Here is a 7,027-nt window from a genome sequence, read left to right on the forward strand (position 1 = left end):
AATAACGAAAGTGTTCATGAGTTTATCTGAGTGAGTGAGGGCCTGCTGTAGAATTTCTGGTGTGCAGATATGGTTCTGGCGACTTTACGATTCAAAATTTAGTGTAAGCTGTGAAAGGACAGAAACCATTAAAGGTCAGAGGCGCAACAAAGTAATGAAGGCAGGTGGATTGCAAGGAACCCTGGAGTAATTAAAAATAATGAGCTTAAAGAAAAAAGATTTGCTGGCGAAGGTTGCTGAAAAAGTTACTATGGGGCGAGTTGGTGCCAACGGCGAGACATTGTTACTTAAATTAATCAAGTTGTTTGCGCAATTCCTGTATGCACCATGTCTTCGTATGGCGGTATTCTTTGAAGCTGTTCTGTATGGCTGGAGTTTCTTAAATTCTAGTCGCACAGTGAAGTGACTTGTGTGAACGTTTGCACATCCTCTAAGGCATAAATGGCACAAATACATGCAATACAGGTGACTGAGTCATTTCGCGGTCGTTGCGTTTAAGTCCTCGACGCACACCAGTCAGCTGTGAGAAAAAAATCGCTTCTTATGAAGACAACAATTCTTTCACAGTAAACCTGAACTGCAGTCATAAAAACTGGCAAGACGATGAGAAAAATGAAATATTGGGGGAGATTATCAATTGTAAACACCAGCTGGCAAAAGCGCACGGATTCAAAGATCAGTACATGGGAAAGAAGGGAGAGTATTCGGAACTACGCCAAGGTTGGCAGCACTAGCAGTCGTACTCAAGTTACCTGACGGCAAAAGCTCAATGGGAACAAGATGTAACCGGGCCAAGAAAAGAAAAGGTTTTATGGCGACTACACGTTTTTCTATTTTCGTTCCGTATTCACGAACGTGGCTTTCACAGACCAGGATAACACTGCAAGAATGGTCTACCACTTCTGCTTCACTTACATAGGCCGATTACCGAAGACCACAGCCACAGCCACACTCGAGATGCCATTCTTCTTGCTTCTTCGAGCTCTCCCTGGGTGATGAAGGAGCCAAAACCGCACACTAGTAGACTGTTAGCACCATGCTTTACATGAAACTCACGTTCGGCACCGACAGTAGACTCTTCCATGCGGCTTGGATCTCGCGCTTTGCGAGACTCATCTTCCCGCTTGTTTCAGAGCATGTGGGCTTCTTGCCACACTGGCCACGAGACAGGAATTAGAAGAGCCGCCTTTCTATCTGATTGCGTGGTCGGTGCAGCTCCGCGCACAATGACGGTGCTACGGTGGTGCGCACTTCGCGAGGAGCGGTGAGTGTGGTCGGTTTTTCACGAGCCACAGAAACACAGCAGTGCAATGATGTAAGTAGAGAAAGCAGGCAGTACGCCCAACTGCACACCCCCTTCGTCTCAACCCTTGTGTTTGCTTTCGAAAAGGCTACTGCGATTCAATAAGTAAGCGGACACAAAAGCAACAGACAACGGACATACATGGACGGCGTAATCTGCAGACGCTATTTTCGTGATGCTATACAACCAACGCCGCACTACAGAAAACTGCCTGACAGTGAGGTTTCAAACAAGGGTTGCGAATGACTGAAAGCGCGAGCTTTGCGGATAAAGTTTTACAGCGGTCGCTGTTAGGTTTGTATCGACGTTTCCTACAATCGACACATTCATGTTACCAAATGTACAGCTGTATGTAAGACACCATTAGGAAATAGAGACTGCAAGCTTATTCAGTAGCCGTACGAAAATGCTGCTAAGGAACGAACGAGTAAACGCAACATAACTCAGGCATACGACACTGTGCTCGTTTTTCCAGCGTATGCAATGGCTAAGCAACTTTCAAACATAAGAGTCAGTGCTGACTTCGCAATTTGACTCTCTCTATAGAGAGCACCGTAGGAAGAATTGCGTCTCACTTTTACCAGCTGGTGTCACCCTTAGCAACAGACTGCTGTGGCATCAACGCTAATATCTGTAAGTAATTCAGTTAGATATCAAATCTATACAATGACGTTAAGATATAAAGCGCGTACAAAGCACAAACCGAATGAAAAAAAACAAGTCATGAAGTTCAACAACCGGGCCAAAATATCACCAAGCCATAACCAGCTGCGTTATAACAATATTTAGTCACAAAGTAAATTTAGCAGGGCCAAAAAAATGCTACCTAATCTTGTAGTGTTTCTAGTAATACTATCTCTCACACATTACGTCATTCTGCTTGTTTATGTGCTAAGTCAGTCGCGAGATGGAGTTTCGCTCATCTTTAACTCTACATTTATTTAAGATCTATTCATGAGCGATGGCAGACGCATAAAAACAATCTTTCTAAAAAAACTTTATAAAATATCTCGCTTCTCTTGTCTTAATGTCTTACTATGATTTTATCATACACACATAACACACGTAAACTTGCCCCATTCTACTTTTAAAAAATTGATAAGAAGCTCTGTATGTCAATTATCACTGAGAGAGTATACGCGAATATTTAAGTTTAGTGACCAGCTCTTGCCAGTCACACAGCTGCACATAACTGTAAAGCCTAGCACAATGGCTTCACCGAATAGAGTATATATGTTCAGAAGTATATACATACAAAACGTGATGCAGCTACAGTTCAAGCAGAAGCTCAATCTTTGCGACAAAAGAAACACAGTTTGTCAAAAGCGTATATACGGAATCTGAAAAAAAGCTGAATATCAGAGGCGAAAACGTTTCGTTCATAAGGGATTGTGGTCACTGTCCCGCGCCCTTTATAATTCACAGCGGCACCAAGTATTCTAGGCAGTTAGTTCTACATACGATAAATGCTAATGTGATGAAGTTTAAACAGAGTGAAAGGTTAATGTTTGAATGCTTTTATGAAAGCACGGGGCTTTTACTTCTGTTGCGAACATTGCATTCATGATTACCAATGCTAATAGGACGCCTGATTATTTGAGCCGAAAACTTAATGTACCAGGCAGGTTACTTGTAGATGTATACTGTAATGCAGCTCAATTTCGTGTGTAAATGGCATCGTTACTTGTTTTGAACTTATTCAACATATTGTCTATTGCCTATTATTGTTTACCTATATTTGCAAAACAACCATAAAGAGTACGAAAGACTACGGACACAATATTTGTTTTATAACTGTCGGCATTGTCTACAAATACAGTCACGTCTAAGTTAGTTCCATAGATCATATCTTCACCGTGCCTTTACTTAATGTACTGACTTTGTGACCTCATTACGCCTTGTGTCACCCAGATCATCATCATTAGGGTGAAATTTATATGATTTGAAAAAATTATGCCCACCCTCCTGCCACGTAGTAGTCAGCGCTGAAATTCTTGTATTTTTTTTTTTGATAAGCGTAGCAATGACCAGTGTGCAAAGCTCACTGAACTTTTCCGATGTTCGATGTAAATGTGTTTTCCTTTAATGTGAAGTACACCAGCCAGATTCCGATTTGTTCTTTAAAGGAGCTTCCAATTGAGATGCGCGTATCTGTTGGGCTGGTGCTCAGTGCGCACAACATACGCTAGTTTGCATAATGACTTCTTTACACCTGCAACACAAACTGACTACATTCGAACTTTTCAGTAGCTTTAGTGAATCACACTAAAAAAAAACACGAATACGTCTGGTAATTTGGTTTTGCTTTTATTATAATTGTCTGTTAACTCCGAATAAACTGACGATTTTAAAAGTTAGCACAGATTGTTTGGCGTAGTTAGTAAGTGTACAACACTGATATTGCAGAATATGCGAATTCATAACTTCTTTCTTATGGTGCGCCAATAAACATGACAAAACCTTGAACCACTTTGCGGAAAGCTTTCTATGTAATGTCTCTCAAAGGAAAGCGAACGATGAACGATATCACATCTATCTATAAATTTTACTAACGTGTCAGCTCAACATAGTAGCTTGAAAGCGAAAGAAAAAAAAGGGGGGGGGACTTAGGTGCACCAGGAGACAGCATATTTGTGGGGCTATTTCGCTGGTCATTTCCTGTATAATCACTCTGCTCATTGCCTTTTTATTCTGCGAAGGCCGCACCAATGAGGCATCGCGGTGCGACCGTAATAGAAAGGGCAAACGAAGCAAGAGTACAAAAGTAAATAAACTAAAGTAAAAGTGGGCCTTGAGCTTACCGCCATCGGCGTCACAGATGAGGACTAGATGGGCGCCTTCGTCGTAAGGGCCGATCACTCCGTGCAAAGGCTTGCCCGACTCGTCCCGTATAATGGCATCCTTGGGGGGAACTGCACCATGGAAAAGCAATCGGAATAGGAAAGTAAATGATAGTTGCATCATCAAAAAAACATGGTTTGTTAAGCGCACCGAGAGCACTGTAATCAGATCAGAAAGCAGCATGTAACACCATCGCGGTATAAACGAATGTTTCCAGCAAGACTGAACACCCATGGCAAACGAAGTACACGTTAGCGTAGGAATGTGAGCATTCGCCAAAGTCAATCCTTCTCATCAGAAAACGTTGCCTAGAGTCACGTTACAGGGTACAGCATTTTTTTGTAGATATATAATCAACCGAGGTAGGCTCAGCATGATTATATAGAGACTAAGCACACAGATGAAGGTACCTTAACACTTGCTGAAGAAAAGGCACAGGTGGTGTAGTGATAAGAAGCACTGCGAAGTATGCCCCGCAAAATTGGTTGCTAGGTTGTCTTTGCGGACGGTATAGTGTCATTCATGTCCTCTGGTTTTCTGAGTGCGTGTTTTAGCACTCGAAATTTCCGCCAAATATGCGCCATCTCGACGAGTTTTAAGTTTTGTTAAGCCTTTGCTGAATTTTAATATGCGCACGCTATACTTTCCTGGTGGCATTTATTCGGATAGCGATAGTTGTGTCCAGTAAATGCTTGTAAATACTCCGTCTCTCGTTTCACGAGTTTTCACAAGATCTTTCCAGCCGCATCAGTATTGAAGCACCACTGGTGGCTGAAATTTCCGGAGCCTTCCCCGACGGCGTTTCCCATTATCATATGGGAATTTCGACAAGCTAAATGCCAATAATTATAATAGATACGTCAGGGGCATATCTAGGTGTTTTTTTTTCAAAAACGGGGCAGAGGGAAGGCTAGACAACATTTTATGGATGCTCGTTTGTAGGTGTGCGTGTGTACATATACACATGTCAGTTTGAAATTTCAACTTCGGTAACACCTCCCCTCCTCCCCTTTTCCTATTCTCTACTTCGCCAACGTGCTACTAAAGAAACTCCAGTGTGGTTATTATCTGGCAACATAGTGAATTTTTTGTATTGTCTCACATAAGCATTGAGATACATAACAGGCTCAACAAGTCCACGTGTAGTACAAGAAAACACGCCCGCAAAAAGCACGCCGGTGAGAGCAGGTCAGACGCGGAAGCAAGGCTAGTCCTGGTGTTCAAGAACAAGAATACGCCGGCGTTCGGGGAAAAGAGGGTTTCTGTCACTCCGCAATTTATTCTAGCGGTCGATAAATTCTCTAAAGGCGCCGAGCTCTGATGGCCGTCGACAGCCACTTAGCCTGTCACAGCCAACGCAAGCTTCACCACGCCTTTTTTCTTTTAAAGGGGAACCGATGGGCCGCATCGGCTCAGTTCGTTATGCAGCGAAGCGACGCGTGGAAAACGTTACAGTCGAGGACTTCCCCTGAGGCGGTGCAAAAAAAAAAGAAGAATGTAACGAGGTACCAAGCGGGTTGTTCACGCCACTCGGGGAAGACGAAGACGACTAAAAGGCAACAGAGTTTGCACTACTTCTACACCCCTCCTACTCCCCCTCCTGCGGCTTCTTTTTCACACCCACAAGCACTAGTCATGGCGTTTCAGCCATTACGGCGCCGTCTTGACGGGAAGTTCGCGTCAGGAGAAAAAAAATCTGCTTTAGATGGAGAGTATTTAGAGTGCTAGAACGACTACGACCCAGAGAAGAATGAGAAGCGCGGTGCCTGTGTTTTGAATTCAACTGCGCGATGACTTTTCGAAAAAAGAGCGTGCTGGCGTGATATTGAGCCGAACATGCGTTGACGCCAAATGAAGCGCAGTAGAAAGAATGGCGGCTGCGAAGGCAGGAAAGACTTTCGGAAACAAGCGGGATGAGAAATTTGGCTGCAGTGTAGAGCATGGTATATTTAATGCTTGTACGAAAAGTGCGCCACAAAGAAACTAATTTTTTTTATTTGACATGATGAAGCCAGCGTAGAATACCACGATGAGGTGGCCTTCTCATTTTTTTCGCGTCACTACACCGTATAACAAAAGTAAAGCACAAAGTCCGAATATTCATCCTTCACTACAACAGACAACCATACTTGTCGAATGTTCCCTTCTTGAACTGTACAGAAGTTCACGAGAATTTTCTTTTCCTACAGAGCTCAACACGCTAGTCCAGAACGTTCAGCAAGTCCAGAAGATGGCCCCGCCGCGGTGGTCTAGTGGCTAAGGTACTCGGCTGCTGACCCGCAGGTCGCGGGTTCGATTCCCGGCTGCGGCGGCAGCATTTCCGATGAAGGCGGAAATGTCGTAGGCCCGTGTACTCAGATTTGGGTGCACGTTAAAGAACCCCAGGTGGTCAAAATTTCCGGAGCCCTCCACTACGGCGTCTCTCATAATCAAATGGTGGTTTTAGGACGTTAAACCCCACATATCAATCAAATCAATGGGATGAGCATGTGTTTTGAAAAAGCTTTCAAAGGCTACTATTCTATCTTTCGCAGTGAATGTACTGCGCCTTCCGCGCAAGCCTGGCGGTTTTTTTAGAGACGAATCTCCTTAAGGCCTCACCCGATAATCCTCTGTAGTAACCACCTCTCTCGGGTATGTGCCACAGACGAGTTTAGTTCTTGAAATGTCCGCTAGAAAGCGGTACTTGTATATAATCAATATATGATGAAAAGATGCAGGATGATGGTGTTTGGAGTGTTGACTAGACGGACGGACATACGAACAGACAGGCGGACAAATCGATCCACAGTTGGACGGACGGATGGAAGCACGAAAGGACGAACAGACGCTTTGCTCCACTCGTCATCATTCAGTCCTTGAATATGCTATCATTTTTTTTTT

General features: G+C 43.7%; 1 pseudogene; it reads right to left on the reverse strand.

Annotated features, from left to right (window-relative positions):
- Window positions 1-4,284, reverse strand: part of LOC142814182 (protein turtle homolog B-like) — a 42,678-nt pseudogene extending 38,394 nt beyond the window's left edge.
- Between the last annotated feature and the right edge of the window lie 2,743 nt (window positions 4,285-7,027).

Source organism: Rhipicephalus microplus, chromosome 4 (assembly GCF_043290135.1).
Source record: "Rhipicephalus microplus isolate Deutch F79 chromosome 4, USDA_Rmic, whole genome shotgun sequence".
Lineage (NCBI taxonomy): Eukaryota > Metazoa > Arthropoda > Arachnida > Ixodida > Ixodidae > Rhipicephalus > Rhipicephalus microplus.